Source organism: Dermacentor albipictus, chromosome 9, assembly GCF_038994185.2.
Source record: "Dermacentor albipictus isolate Rhodes 1998 colony chromosome 9, USDA_Dalb.pri_finalv2, whole genome shotgun sequence".
In the NCBI taxonomy this organism is placed as follows: domain Eukaryota; kingdom Metazoa; phylum Arthropoda; class Arachnida; order Ixodida; family Ixodidae; genus Dermacentor; species Dermacentor albipictus.
In genome coordinates this window covers 121662979-121679567 of record NC_091829.1, presented here as the reverse complement: position 1 = coordinate 121679567, position 16589 = coordinate 121662979, and the positions used below count along the sequence as shown (strand labels likewise).

Below are 16589 nucleotides of genomic sequence, written 5' to 3'. Positions count from 1 at the left end.
TCAGACTGCAGTTTTATCAATGTTCGCGCAGTCGATCATCTGCACACCTGCCTTTCTGGCCCGCGTAATCAGGCCCACATGCAAAGGTACCTTGTAGACTACAAATATTGTGGGGTGGTTTGAGTGCTTACATTGGGGGTATTCCTATCGCTGGTCATTCCATTTGCTTTTGAGCGCATTCATTTTAGATTTTGTGGTGCTGTAAGGACCACGCGTACGGCATACCTTGCGGCTACCTCTTTCTATCGGTGTGATACCGTGTGCATGATGCAAGCTGTGAAATAGTGCGGGCAGTTGCTCCTTCTCAGGCGCTCGATATGCACCCCAACGCTGACTCCCACCGTGTGCTCGTGCGACTTCGTTGTAGCCTCCACCGGTATGCGGTGGCAACGGTTCACAATTTTTGAGTGCCCCGAGTCATACGGTAAAATTATTTTGGCAGCTCTTGTCTTGTAGGTCCAGCATGTATGCAGGCTGTCAAAATTGATGTCCCGGTCCATAAATCGAAGGCAATCCTATAGCGCAGTGGTTCGAACGTAAACTGGAGCCCATCATTGCTGAACAACCTCAACACTTGGTTCTTTATTTTGTCGGCCAATGTTGCTGCAGTATATTCTTTCGACGTGTTCCTACAGGACCCAGAAGTACGGGACGCATTCATTCCCCACACTACGCTCCGATATCGTGAGTCATATTTCAGTTTCAGTCTCGGATGGGATAGTAAAGGTCCTGCCGGAAGCGCGTCTCCCCCGCAGAGACCCACAGCGCGGGCCTGCTGCAGTAGCAGGCTTCGTAGGGTCTTCTCCCCACTTGTCCGAGTCGGGTGGAGCGTTTCTACGCTGCACGTGTGCGAGTGTCGCCGCACGAGGGGCCCGCGTCGTCGGGGCAGACGTCCGGGTGGACGATGTGCAACGTGGCGGGGTGGGGACAGGTACGCGTCTGTAACAAGCGTAGCGTTGGTGCCTGCGGCCCGTTTAGTTTTGGGTGCGGAGCCCCGGCTACTTCGCCCATTCTCGGTGGTGGGTAGGATCTATTCTGTGGCAACTACAGGGAATTAGTTGCGTGTCTTTCAGCGTCAGCTGAGAATAATAGAAAGGGCACTGCGGTGTTTAGGTGTGTGGTCATGTTTGAGCGCACAACGTGTGACAGAAAGCGCGAGGGGCACAGGCACACTAGTGAACAGCGAAACGACATCAAAGGACACCATGCAGTCGTTTTCATCAATACTGACACTGGACGTCATTCCCACGAGCTGTCTTACGTGGCGAATGCAGGTTTCGGTTTTTCCGCTGAGTGGAGCGATTATCTTATGAAGAAAGGTTGACAAGGTTCGTTGGGGGGAACACGAGAAATCTACGATAGGCCGAAGAGCAATTCATATTTCATGAATCTTTGGGAGGCCGTGGATGTTTGGGGCGGAACCATTCCTACATACCAACCTCGAGGTTTTCAATTCTGCATGAAACATTTCAGAGAGACTTTTTTAAACACTCTGCTTTCTTCTCGTAGTCAGCCCGACCCATGAGGAAAGTGCTGTTGCCTGTGTCGGCCGGGCGGACAACGATACTTTTGTCCTTCTTCAAGTCTTGGAGAGCCTTCACCTCGTCGTCTAAAAAGTTTTTGTTTTGGCGGGTCGGTATCTTGTAAAGAATTCTTATTGCTTTTAGCCGAGTCTCTTCGTGGACACCAATTTCCAGATCTTATATACCGTCCTGAAACGCTGCGATAATATTGGGCAGAGGGGGGCTGATTGAAACGTTGAACTCTTGGCCTTCCGGCGCTGAAACACGCCGGGATGATAGGTTCGTCACGAAGATGATTGGGGGATTTACCGGTGAATTTTGGTGGCGACCCGGGCTGCTGAGTTTCTTGAAATGCCTTGTGCTTGCTGGCTTCTGTAGAGGCTGCTTTCTTTCCAAAGTCCTCCAAGGATGGCATGGCTGCGGGAATACGATGTTCCTGCTCTGGCCGGGTGAAGGTCCAGTTCTTTCTTCCTGATGGTCGCGTTGCAATCATGCATGTGTGCATTAAGCAAGCGCTGCTCAGTTTCGGAGATGATCTGGAGGCCTTCCGATGATAAAAGCGGACGTTTCAGACGCAGGTTGTGGCGGATGACACCGTTCTCCTTGCACATTCGATTGAAATGGAGGTGGCACCTAAATACAACTATTCCTCTGAAGATCCTAGTAACGCTTAGCAAGCTGCCCGGTCTCTTGCCCAAAATCTCGACGTATAGAATCAAAGCCAAACATTCGATGGACAACTGAATTAAAGAGAAAGAAAACTTCAACCAAAATTTATCTTAATTTCAAAAACCCGACTTTCCGTAACAAGGATTTTGGAGCTTGCTTGCATAAGCCATTATACATGGCATGATTAAGTCTAAACTAAACAGCTGTTCCCACTCGAAAACCTGAAACTTAGCGCGTTCCTTATTTTCATATATATTATCACATAGTACTGACAGAAAAGAGCCCAACAGCAAAACAATGTATGAGGAAATTAAGTTTTTATTGGGAAATAAGTTGTTGAGGCCACAGCGCTGGAGTTACACGGGCAAAAAAGACGACAGGACGTGCGCAAGAGCATTTCGCAAGAGCATAATACTTATCCCGACAAAACGAGTAGAAATCATCGCACGCGCAAGCAAACATTTTCCAGATAGGCAATTTCTCTTCCGCTAAAAGTGATTGACGCAGTTAGCACCCTCTTTGCCAATAGTATTTGGAAGTTACAAATCGTGCAGCCCGATTCCGTACAGATTCTGATGTGTTAATCAAGTAAGTCTGATGAGGGCTCCAAATAGGTGACTTATATTCAAGTTCAATGAGGATGAATGTTTCGTAGGCAAGTTTTCCGGATGCATAGATAGGGAAGTTTTGATTATACACTCTAAGAAAAAAGAGAGTAAAAAGTGAGTCACGGCAACTTGACTCTCTTTTTTCTTCCTAAGACCCACTTTTGCGCGAGTAGAGTCAGAAAGAAGAGTCAACATTCCCGCATGGGTCGTTTGACTCTCAATAGCACGCTAAGAGTCATGGAAGATCGCCATTCCTCTGATATTCGAGATGAGTCTGGCGAGAGAAAGATTTTAATGCAGGAGAAGAAATACCAGATAAATTCTTCTGTTTTAGGCAGACCCTCGGGTTCCTGTCCTGGTTGTAATGCCGTGTATCATTCTTTCATCCTTGTCATGTTCTGCAATTACTTCGAACTCTATATATTGATTTTCCTTGACCATGTTTGTTGATACCTCACACGCTTAAGCGATAGCTGGATTCCCATGATAAGGAAAACTTGGATTTGTCACACTGGATTCTGACCATAAGTAAATCTAAAAAAAAGTATTGGCTACTAAAGAGAGCACAGCAAAGAGATAAGTTCAGTAGGTGCAGTCAACAGTGTCGATTGTAAATGTAATTCCGCGACTTAAACTAAATTTTGAAGATTTAAGTTCCAAAATCAATATCTTGTTATGAGGCGCACGGTAATGGAAAGCTGCAGATTTATTTCTAGCAGCTCGGGTTATTTAACGTGTACGGAATGCACGGTTACGCGCGTTTTCGCATTCTGCCCCCGTTGGGATGTGACTGCCGCGGTTGTGGTTGGACCCGTCACCTCGAGCTCAGCAGCGCAACACCAAAGCCACTGGGCTACCGCAGTGCGTTGCGTTCCGCGGCCAGAAACAAATATTAGCGTACGCAACACTGCTTTGGAACCCCCTAGAAATATAAAAACAAAAATACAGCAGTTTCGCCCCAATGCTGCATGAACCACTGCACGAACTATTGCTCGAACCAAGGTTCGTTGTTTCATCGGCTGAATAAACTGCAGTAAACATTCTCTTGCTCCTTAAATTAGGAAGCACTGGCTCACGCGCGTACGTGCAAACAACAGATCTCACTCAATGACGGCGAACACTCGCTGTCACAGCGTTGGCGTGACGAAGGGCGCGAACAGAGCGGACCGAACGCTTCTGCTGCCTCTTCCGTCAAAGCGTCTCCGCAAAATTGCGTTATCTGAGCGCCCCCCCCTCCCCCCAGCTTTGCGTCCATCGGAAATTATCACCAAAACAGAGCGAGGGTGGCGCAAGACCGGGCTAGAGCAACGGCTAGAGGAGGAGAAGCGCGCTAAACTAGCGCATCCCTCTCCCGGCTTGCGCGCGTTTTATCACGTGACCTCCTATAGATACTTGGGGCGCCCATCGAGCCCGGCTCAGCCTCAAAAACTTCCTTTAACGCGCACAGCCAACGGAGCGGGATAGGATCTTATCGCACTTGACTTTATACGAAAGCTCACGGTAACACCGACAGATATATTTCGACGGTTGTGTCCATATAATTGCTATCGCAAAATTCGCAATAAATAGAAATTTTCACTAAGGACCAACCACGCTGCTTCTCCATGCCGTGAGAGAGCGGTGAACGATAGTTCTAGAAAATGTGTTGCTAAATCTCCGCCAAATGACTACGCTCGCATTTGGTGACAACGGCACACAGTCGCAAGAACTTGTGGAGGAAATAGCTGAGTTCTGGCAGCTTCAGGTGCACTAGATCATTCAGTAACATGGGCGGCTTTGTAGGTCTACCTCACATCAGAGCAAACTGCACTCGACAGAAATAAAGGGCAGCCGCACCGTTATAGCTAAGTAAATTAAGGACAATTACGCCGCGTCTTCACACTTCGAGCATGCTCCGACAGCCCCCCGAGAGATATTTCAAACGTAACCACGCTCGGACGGGCAAATTTTGCTTCTGCCAAGTGAACGTAGCGGGCATTTCAACACGCGTGTTAAATTCATGGCTGTTTCATTCGTGAACATTACTTAAGTGACGTAAAATTATCAGTGAGCAAAACAGTTTTTATTTCAACGCGAGGAAACAAAACCGAAACTAGCGCAACTGTTTTGCTCAGTTGTGCAGATACAAAATGATCCAAAGCCGAAGCCGTCAATAGCATGACGCCATTTTAAAGTTGCGCTGTATCACGCGCGACTGCGTTGTCGTTGAGTGGTTCTGAAATCGCTGCGTTAGGGGCGACTGCAACGAAGCGTTGCGGCAAGTTACGGTGGGAGCTTCTGTCCGTGCTGTGTGATTGCGACGAGGGGACCGCCGCCAGCAGCAGCGTATCGCCGATTTCGTCTTTCGGTTTGCACTGCATCTTTCATTGTGATATGGGAGATCGCAACGGACAGAGACGACCAGATGCATACGAACCACTACCAGCGGGGACCTGTGACCTGTGCCATATTTCTCTTAACGTCTCAGGTAAGCATATCAGCTTTTGTTCCGAGTTTACAAACGGCGCGGACTCGGCCCTTCCGGTATGGCTACATTTTGCGCCACGTTCCTCTTGGCAGTTCACAGACGTTTCTTGGGCATGCGTGCGCGTATGTATGCGAAAATACTACTGGCAGACGGAAGCCTCAGGAGAGCATCTGAAATTATTGCAAAGCTGTACTGCCAGGAGAAACACCGTTCTTAACGACTCCGGTGACGAGTGGCCTGTCGCATCGAAAAATCCGTATAATATCAAGTACTGCGTAACTTGAAGTGTAGATACAATACTAGCACCAATGTGAATTTCGCTGGCGAAGACAGGTAGTCGAAAAGACAGCTTGTGTATTCTGAAGATTTACTAGCGCTTTAGGTATATTACCGCGAATAATAAAAGCGCTACAACGCTGTATGGCAGTGTCAGGCGATGTGGCAGCACAGATATCTTAAGAGCGGTAAAGCGGCTGCATGCACAAGCGAACAGACACAGCGCTTTAAAAGCGCTGAAACAGAAAAAAATTTATGTGCATTTGGCTGTAAGTAGAAAACACAAAACACGTTAGCTGACAATCTAAGCCGATGTATAATGTTATTATTTTTTATGTAATCTTTATTTTCATGGTGGTAAATATTTAAAAGCATGAATTTGCTGCAACCTTTATATAGTAAATCCTACTAGGCGTACAAAACCTGGCTGTGTTATGCACAGAAGTTGTGGTATTCCTACTGGATTTTTTATTTTGAGTCCGGTGTTTTATGAAAAAGAGGGTCTTTTTATTTGTAGTCTTATGTTAGTGCAGATATTTGGCAAGCAGAAATGAATTGATTGCAAAGTGGTACCTCCTGGTGATCTGCATATAAACCCAAGTTTATCCTGTCTTGGCTATTGTAATGTGCATATAACAATTTTAAGTATATACTGCTGTAGTTGGCTTAGTCACTGTCGCGTATTTTGTAAAAGTAGAAGGCTATGATTATTTTACTGTTTTCATGCAGAAATACCTTTCTTTCTTGTACCAAGAAACGCTCACAGCATTGAATGAAGTGTGGTGTATTATTCTACTAATTTAATAAAGGAAATTTCGTCTGCACTGCATCAGAGATTAGTTTACTTTCTTTTACTAAACAATGCGTTATCTCCTCTGCTACTGCTGTTCTGTGTATTTTTTTAATTTTGAAATGTACTTTATTTTAGGTATTCAAGAAATGCCAACATCCAGAAGACGCCATCTTATCCAGCACGTTATGGGTGAGACAGATCGTAGCAGGCACTTTCGCATATCTCATTAGCATATGATGCTATTTGTTGTAATTGTTGTGTCCACTTTCCTGGCCTTTATTCATTTCAGCATTATTGTGCAAAGGGTAATACTTTTACATCGAGATAGAGTAATCGTCCAAAGGAGAAACATGGCTGGAGGAGACGGCACACATAAGCCTCCTTTGTCCGTATCTCTATGTTGCGCAGTTACTCTGTCATTTTCTACCAACAAGCCCAAGTTCTTCATCAGCTACATTTACTAATTCTCCGTTATTACAATTTCATTGATACAACATTGAAAGTACAGAGGTGCACAGGAAGACAGAGACTTGAAATGATGAAGAGGCGTAGAACAAGGAGCATCGCTGGAGCCAATGTTTCGACAAAGAGAAGGAGATAAGTTTTCTTGTCAAAACATTAGCTCCAGTAAAATTTCTTGTTCTATCACTATTTATGATTAAAAGACAGCATTATTGCTCTTGCTGAAGTATTATGCATTATGGAATAAAAATTAGCAGGGTTAAATGTCAGGAATGTGAAATTTCTTGTGTATGTAAATGCTACAGCAAAAGCCAGAAAAACAAGATGTAGAGAACCACATTGTTATTTGTCACTACCCAGTTTGGCCAGCTTCATCAGAGCATGCACTTTGTTGCATTATCGACCACTGGAATTCATTAATTGAATTGCTTCGTGATTACTTATATTTAGAGATGCTGAATTTGTTTTAATGCAGCTTAACATAGTGCGTGTAAAAAATATACAATGACATTTTAAGAGGCTTGCAGTTGACTAGCAGATCATTTGATGGTATGAGCTCGGGTTTCCACTGAGCTTCCATGCACAAATCGGATGCACATTCTTTTTTTTTTTCATTGCTTGGATTTTCATAAGCATAAGTACCATTTCTTCTTTGTCGATGTTCTAGTTGTGTTGTAGGACCTAACTGTTTACATTTATTTGTATTGGTATCCATGTTACACAGACAGCTGAATTTTTCTTGTAAATTGTGACATGTTAGGACTAAGAGCATTTGTGCAAATTTGCTGCAGGTACACTCTGGTGGCTCCCGCCCTTGCATCCTACCACCACTGTATCCTGACTACGTCCACTAGAGAGTTCGAAGCCTTTGGCGGCTCCTGCCACTGCGTCCTGCCACCACCGTGTCCTGACTACGTCCACTAGGGAGTTGGCAGCCTTCGTGATGATGCCAAGCAGGCTGGAAGCCGACAGAAAGATTAAGGTAAATACATGTGATTAAGTGGCAACTTTTTGAGTGAAGTGGCTTGTAGCCACTCAGCAATGAAAGAGTTAACTTCAAAGCAGTTTAGACTCCCTGCTATCTGTGCAGGGATGCTCAAGTCCACGCAGTTTGCCTTAGCCGCCAAAAGGCTATGTGGATTACACGAAATGCGCTGCAAATTTTGAAACCAGTAGGAGACCACTTGTACAATTTTTTTTCTTGCTTAACAAAAAACTGTCTGATAAAGCTTTAGCAATCTAAAAACAATACAGTGTACATTCATACATGGCAGTGGGCATAAATTTACTAGGATTGCCTCAATAGTAAGTATGCCGATAAACACACCAAAACTGACTTTTTTTTGCTAGTTCATCCTCATCTCTGTGCACTGCTGCATAATTTATGTTCCTGAAACCAGTTTTTGCATGCAGCACAACTCCTAATTATGTGGATTACATAAATTTGCAGCTTTTGCTGTAAGCCAGATTCATGAAAATAAAGTTAATAGGCCATTTTGTCCATTTTTAATGACCCATAATAAACTGAGCAGTGGCTAATAAGCAGTTCAATTTTTGGTGTAAGGCCTCTCTTTATTGCCCTGAAAAATTTGGCCCCCTTAATGAAGGAACCAATTTTTCTGCTATGCCTTTTATGATGCATAGATTGGGGCATTACACAAAATCTCACTTAGTGCTTGCGCCAGTAAAAAAACTTTTTAAGTTAAGTATTTCTTGAAATTAACATTTGCGCTATATTGAAGGGCCTCCAGTTATTCAAAAAAAATTTCAAGTGGTCGTGTGCCAGGTTGGTACAGCTCGCATGGAATAGCCTACTTACACAAATAGGGAGGGCCATGCCCTCCGTGGTTGCTCAGTGGCTGTGTTGGGCTGCTGAGCACGAGGTCGTGTGATCGAACCCCGGCCATGGCGGCCACATTCCGATAGGGTTGAAATGCGAAAACACCCGTGTACTTAGATTTAGGTGCACATTAAAGAACCCCAGGCGGTCGAACTTTCCGGAGTCCTCCACTACGGCGTGCCTCATGATCAGAAAGTGGTTTTAGCAAGTAAAACCCCATAATTTTAAGTTTTTTTAGGGAGGGCAAAGTAAACTTGACTTTATGTTAAGATACTATTATTGATCTACAAAAGACAAAATGAAACATTCCATCCTATAAGCAGCCCTTCACACTCATTTACACTTTTGCACATTTTTATACCTGAAGTCTGGTGGCTTGTGTCTGTTTTCATTATCTGCTATGTGCTGATGGTAAACTTCAGGTTTGCCCTATGGTGAAGAATATTGTGGTGCTTATAGATATCGATCTATGTTTTTCAGGTTGCCTCGAAATTTTACCAAAGCCGTACCACACACTCGGGCAAGGCCTTTTTGCAAATGGCGTATAACCAGGCTCAACGCATGAGTGTCGAGTGAGTCTGGAGATCAAGGCAACCTGCTGTGCAACCAGCATGCAACCTTTGGTGGCCCCTCTACATGTTCCACCTATTTCACAGCTGCACCTCAGCCGCAACTTATCCAAACAGCATCACCAACTGTGGTCACTCATCGAACCATGGATGAATGTTGGGTGGAGTGATTTGAAGAGACATTCTATTTGTCTCTTCAAATTCTTAGCAAATACTTGTGTTATTATAATTAATATGTGTCTTTAGTGCCGAGTTTTTAATGGTTCCTTTCTATTAAAATTCTCACCATCGATTCCTGGTATTATAATGTATGTCTTTATGCCCAGTTTTTCGTAGTTGTTTCGTACTTGTGTGTGTAATCGATAGGTTCATACTTGTTATACAGAAGGCTAAAATGCAAACTTACAGCATTTTTTTTCTTTCTTTTGATAATCTACAGCACTGCAAAGGGTTCAAGAAATGTAACCTAACGTGGGCTCTTGTGCAGGAAAAATTTAAGAGCAATATAGAGTACTTATTTCAAACACCCATTATTCTTGGAAAAGTCAAGAATATAGGAGCACAAAAAGAAAATATTAAACTAGAGAAACATGAGTTCCCCTCATAGGTCTGATAATAATGCGACTTCCTTTCACTGCAAAGATACCAGTAATGTACTCGCATACAAGGTTTCAAACAAGAAAGCTATGATGCCCTTGGCATTTCTCAGTGCCTATTTGCCACACTGACGAATGTCAAAGGCATCGTAGGTTTCATGCACACATTGGTTGTGTTACACTTTTGAGTATTGCATTTCTCAAACACAAAGGTTTACAGCAGTGCTTTAAATAGCAAGTGCATTTCCTAATTTATTAGTACAAGAGTAACAGTACAGATCATGTAAAAATTATTTTACAGACTATATGTCCATGGATGCACGCTTCTGATGACATAGCAGTGACGTGTTCGTGGGATGAATGTCTTTATTTCAGATTTAAATATTGGCTTCCAGGTCTGGGTTAGTCTCCTACACTGAGTAGTCTAGGTCAGAGCCCATTTACTAGAGAAAGTGAATTAAACTAGGAATTATAAACATGAAAAGATCTTGTTTAGGACACCAATAAGACAATCAGCAAGGTTCTTTGGTTATTCATTTCCAAATTTGTGAGGATATATTTTATGACTAGTTTCAATATTGTGAAAACAAATATTTGTTTATTGTCACACTAGAGTTGGCTGCCCCCATTTGTGTACAACCCCTTTACAGGCTAAAAATTCAGTGTGTTACCCTATTTACTCGCATAATGATCGCACTTTTTTGTAAAAAAAATTGACTCAAATTCAGGGGTGCGATCATTACGCTGTTTAAATTTCCCGCAAAAAGAAAAAATATATTATCTGGCATTTACTACGGGATGACAACAGGTCAACAAATAGGCGGCTGCTGCTGTATGTAGTGCAGGACACGAAAAAAAATGGTGGCCGGCAGAGCAAGCCGAACGCGTTGATTGCGTTTTTCTTCTCGTGAGTACATTACAGTGCATTCAAACAGTTTCTTCCATATTAGTAATGAATAAAATCGGCGAGTTTGCGGCAATAACATAGCCATGCCCACTGTGAGGGGACAGAGATAGGCGCGCTTAGCTCTGCCAGTGACATAGGAACACATGGTGGGCATGCTGCGGAAACTGCGGCATTTGTCTTCACCACTATCCTAATGTGGCACATTTCCGCTAAGGGTGGGCGAATATCTTAGCTGCGCTACAAACGTCGGCGAATGAATAGGGTACACTTCTAACGTATCAGTGTAAACGTGGCTGCTATCATTGCCGCTCGCGATTTGTTGCGTGCCCACAAGTGCAGATGAGAAGAATCGAAAGACGCCTTTTTTGTTGTTTTTGTTGACCACAACCATTTTTTGTCGTAGAAGTGCAGAAAGTGATGAAAGGAATGAAATGGGGCATCTGCTTAAGAAAGTTTTTTGCATGCAGTCTGCTTGGTTTGTCTTGAAGAGTCGTTCGCATAGCAGTCGACAGATGGTAAGCGCGATCATTATTAGCTAGATTTGGCACATGACACATCGCTGCGGCAAGTTCGGGGTGAAATCGTTACATGGGAAATTTAAAAAATCGAATTTTCACGACAAAATTTAGGAGTGCGATCATTACGCGAGTGCAATCATTATGCGAGTAAATACGGTAATAGGCTGTTTTTGGTTTCGTTCACTCTGTGTTAAGGGATGCAAATGGTGACATACAACAGAATGCAAAAATGACTAATGAATTCAAGCAGGGCATGGGGCTTTTTAGGCAGATGCGTGCGTGTGCTATTTATAAAGCTCCCCATGGTATGCCTGAAGGCATTTTCTAACACTTTGGTAGAATACACTGACACCCCCTTATTAACTCTTCGAAACAACTCTTTTATATATTTGTACTAGAGATTTGAATATACTGTCATTCATAAAGTGTTTTATTAGATTTGAATTGTCATTTATTTTTGTGTAGCTGCTGTTTTTCAGTTATGTCCTACACAGTGGCAAAATATTTTTGTGGGCACTTTCCTGTGTATAAAATTTTCAGAAATAGCTTCATGCTGTATCTTATTTAGCTACTCGTATACTGCAAAGTGGTGATACCTATCCAAATGGCTTGTACAATTACTGGAACTATGCAAAAATATATTAGGCCACATTAAATAATTTTACAGATTACAATTTCAATTAGATATCAGCATTCTGCATATCTTGAAGAGTACGTATGCCAAATTTCGAAGTATAGGACAACTATAAGTGCATAAGGTTATTCTCATGCTATTGTGAGAAAATGTTTTTGAAGTATATTCAATAGTTTTTTTTTCACAATAGCATGAGAAGTATGCAAGATTAGCATACTTCTAGTAACTTTACATGCTCTTTGAATAGATATCGGCACTTTGCAGTCTACAAAGAGCTGAGGTAGCTACAGCACACTGCTTTTTGTGAAAATTTACACAAGAAAGTGCCCGCAAAGATCAGTGTATTTTCCCATTGTGTAGGACATAACTCAAGAAGCAGCTAAAGAAATACTGACATATATGACATCTGCATGAAGAACTCTACAATTTGCTCTCTTTTCAAGCCTCTAGCACGAATAATAAGACTGTTTCGAGTAATATTCAATCAGCAAAACATGCCCCTTGCTATAGTGACCTACAACCTAGAAGCGCAAATTGAACGCAAGTCTTTTTGTTGAAGCGACTCTGGGCTGTCTTCCCAAGGGCTTCTGTTAAACACTGAAATTTCCTGCATTTACCAGAAGTGCAATGCTCAAATGTTTGTGTATGTGCAATTGGTATTGGCAAACTAACAGAAAAAAAGACAGTTCTGTGAAATGAAGAATTGACTATAACTTTGTTCGACATTTACATTTTGACTCCATATCTTTGTTTTGTGCTTTGTACTGAGTGTTTCAGCAGTGACTGCCACTAAAAATTGAACATAACTGCTTCATGACAATGCGACAATTTTCGCTAACAGAAATTTATAGCACTGGCAGGCATTATAATTACCGTACTCAATAACGTCTAGTTTGTAAGAACTCGGACTAGCACCAGTTCCGATATACACAACCCAAAAAGACATGATCAGAAAGGTTTATCTTCCACACAGAATTGTCCCATAAAGCTTACAAAATGTTTTGTGGCTAAGTAATATCTGCAACAGCAAAGCATGTTCCACCAAGTATGGCGATAAATATTTCAGAGCTGTCAGTCTGAGGACTCCTACAAACTAACAATACCTTCAGCACTGACTAGCCTCAATAATAGGAGGTCAGCCATTTTGCTGAAATTAATAAAACTTCAATTATTGTGATCTTGTTTACGAAAACATTTGCAATTGTAATTCAGTTCTAGTATCTGTCACTTTTGTAAATATTTTCCAATTAGTTTTTCAGACTACAATTTTTGGTAATAGAAGTATTCATTGCAGAAAGATCTAGTACATGGCACTTAATAATAAAGGTACTGGTCATCGTAGACTTTCTGTTGCACAGCTGTTTCTTGAAATCTGAAAGGATGTACCTGCCTCCTTATGTTAGCTAGAAACGGAAATCTGTCAGTATGTTTTGTTTAATATACAGCTGATCAACCCGATAGTTAGGCTGCTTGCCAAATATAAATTATAACGATAATAGTGAAGGACCATAATAACAAAGTGATGCTGACTCATAACTATGCCCAGCTACATCCACGCAGCTGTGCCATACAATGTGCATGTGTTCAGAAGAGCCAAATGCCCCAGAGAGAAAGCAACAGTAACTCATTTTTTGTCATCTTGTTCAAGCAGATTATGCGCTAGCTGTAATTTATGCTCAGTAAATACATAAATCAGTCATGTCAGGTATCTTACTTTAGGTTGCAAGTTCGAAGTTCTTGTAATCTTGCTTGTTTTTATTTTGTTTTCTTTGTGAGAATGAGTCACTTGGTTGCCTTCGCACATATTCTCAAAACTGTTTCATCACTGGGAACCAGGAAATTTAATTTGCATATGAAATTCCCAGTTACTAATTTGGTAGGCTTTGTGCTTAATTCTCTTATCTTTTATATGTTTATCTACCAAGTAGTCTTATCGTTCATTGAAACATATCCATGTAATGCAGAGAGGGCACCCAAATTATAAATATCTCTTCTTGCTTTCTACCCTGCTCTGGTGTTTTCAAAACCTAGCATTGGTGCAATGGCCTGTCTGCAGAAAAGTAGTAAAGTGGCTAAATTTAAAGGTCAACAACATAATCAAGATACAAAGCAAAAATACAAGTTCGCAATTGTCCCCCATAACGAGAGTTCTGCTTAGAATTTAAAAAAAATTGACATCCTGCTGTGGTGTGAGAATTGCTTTGGGTTCCAAGGGGACTACGTAGCACCTGTACTAGTGTATACAAAGCAAAAAAAAAGATCACTCCAGATGGGAGCGGCAGTGGGAAGTCAAGCACAGATGCTTTATTTCACGCACCATTAATGTGGTTTATCATCTGCTCCTGTTGTATGGGAATGCATACATTGGGAAGACAATCCTTTGCGCCATTGTTACCTTAGCGGGACACCAGAGAAAGGTAGAAATCGAGAACAGGTATTCACACTTGGTTGCCCACAGTGTGTTATTTGGATGTGTTTCACTCTACAAAAGACTACTGTGGTAGGTTATCATAATGACAAAGACAAAAGAATTAAAAGAGGCATGTGTCTGTCATCCGTCCGTGACCTCCAGTGTTTATAGAAACACTTCTTTGTGTATATGTGCCAAGCCGTAGGGAGGCTTTACGTAACTAAGTCCAGCTTGCTAAGCTAAAGATTGGAATAAGGAAAATCACAAGAACATTGTATGAGTGATTTATAAATGTGGCACCTAAAGTAACTTATTCATGTATGTCCTGAGGATAGATTACAGCCAGTGCATAATGTGCTCTTACAGGATGACTTGTGATGAGTACAAGAAGCCTTCCTCACATCTTCCTCTTTGTTTCTTTTGGATCTTTGTGCACTATGTGTATTCTTACAGCTGCGTGCATGCAGCATGGTATAGTTTGTTTATGTGTTCTGATTCCCCTCTTGTACTCGTCATTCATGCGCTATCTTTGCCGTAACAAAGTACAGCTGCCTGTGCTACTTATTTTGTCAACGTGTTTGGATTATGGAAAGTTTTGTATTAGCGGTTATTTCTACCTGTGAAACTGTCTGTGTCAGCTATTTTACTTAGTCTTGCAAAAGTATGCTTCTCAACATAAATAAATGATCAGTGTAAGTGTTGCTTTATTTATTTTTGTAATTTTGTCAGTTATGAGGTTTTTATACACTGTTGCATGTTGTATGACAGAATAAAATTGATGCACAACTTTTTAATGTGGTGTTTTTCAGATCAATTTTCATCACGCTAACATGCACAAATTGTGTGGGAAAAAGTGCCAACAAGAGTACCATAAGGTAAGACAGCTGTTCTTACTATTAGACTGGATTATCAATTGCCAACCAGTTGTTTTCAGCAAGCATAGCATAATGCATAGATAATGTAATCTAAGTTGGAATATTGTTTTTATTGCACTTCATTATATGGGTCTCCTTTGTACGTAAGTGCAGCCTCTCTTATTTGTTATGTGTAGCTTACTTGCTTAGAATGTTAAGTCGTAAGTTAAGTCTTTTAGAACAGGGAAATAGGTTGAACTTATGAATATTTTGACATATTATAAGAGACTTGTGCGGTGGTGAATTAACCTTCTACATGAGTTACATAATATTTTGGGGTCTCATTATGGTTCTGAGTGGCATTGCAGTGTCATGCATATGCAGCTGCAGGCTACATATTGGATATTTATTTAAGACTGTTTTGCTTAGTTGGCTATTGATTCCAGTTTAATGGTAAAGAGAACTGTCTTGCTTTCATAGTGATTCTGTGCTGACTTATACATTTGAATTTTCCAGAAGACAGTAACAAAGATTGATGAAATATTAACTTTTTCTTGCTAACCTGCCATGTGCTTTTTGTCAAGTTTACTGTGGATTCTTTGTTATCCTATGTTGTTTTTTCATAGTAGTCTTCTTGAGAACTAGCCGTAGTCGTGTGTACTTACAGCAAGAGTTGTTGACACATTTTGAAAAGCGGCTCAACACTGCCATCCAAGAGTGAAACGACTTGCAAGAGGCCGCATTTGCCGCTAGCATTTGCAAGAGGCCGGCACCACGCACTAAGGGTAACTTGACACAGATGGTGGAGTCATCAGACTCGTCTAGAATAGTTACCTGAATCATTCTTGCAGTGTTCACGAGACACTTTATCTTGAGTCGTTCGACTCATTTAGAATTGTTAACGGACTCCCTCAGCACTAGTCTTGTAACCCTTTTGAGAGGGTATAGGCGACTATTACAACAGAGTATGCATGACTATTGTGTGCAGAGTCAGGCGAACACCTTGTATTGAGCACAGATAGTCTCGGGACTCTCTGCCAAAAGAGAGTTCGGGTGTCTCCCACAAAGTGAGTCGTATACGTGACGAGTCCAGACTCTTCGAAAAGAGTAAGGGATACTCTTTTTTTTTCTTAGTGTGTACCGAGCGATTTCGAACAATCAGCCGCTCCTTGTAAGATGCTGTCAGACCAGGTTGATATTTTTGGATATTGTGACGGTTATGTAGCGGTAAGTATCTGTAGATGAGAGAACCGATGAATCGAGCTAATACGGGTAAATGCCGCTGTTTCGCTGCCAAGAGATAGACATTATATTGCATATTTAGGTATTAAGTACCATACGCCAACGTGAACGCCAGTTTTTTTATTTTGCTGAGGTACTTTTGTAGCGATGAGTGATCAGTTTCCGATGTTATGCACCGGTACAGGAACTAGTCATCTGCAAATAAATGAACTTAGGATAAT

At 41.9% G+C, this 16589-nt stretch overlaps 1 protein-coding gene and 1 long non-coding RNA gene across 3 annotated transcripts in view; one reads left to right on the top strand and one right to left on the bottom strand.

Annotated features, from left to right (window-relative positions):
* The window catches only part of LOC135912601 (arrestin domain-containing protein 3-like), a 216617-nt gene that overhangs the window by 183791 nt on the left and 16237 nt on the right, over positions 1-16589 (bottom strand). The gene's annotated exons all lie outside the window — the stretch shown is intronic.
* Positions 4994-15143, top strand: LOC135912600 (uncharacterized). 2 transcript variants are annotated; one of them, XR_011508473.1, is made up of 5 exons: positions 4994-5267; positions 6472-6525; positions 7590-7780; positions 9119-9210; positions 15082-15143. It is a non-coding gene; the product is annotated as an uncharacterized lncRNA (long non-coding RNA). The 2 variants fall into 2 exon arrangements; XR_010567726.2 differs by lacking the exon at positions 15082-15143 and having other exon boundaries at positions 5011-5267; positions 9119-9496.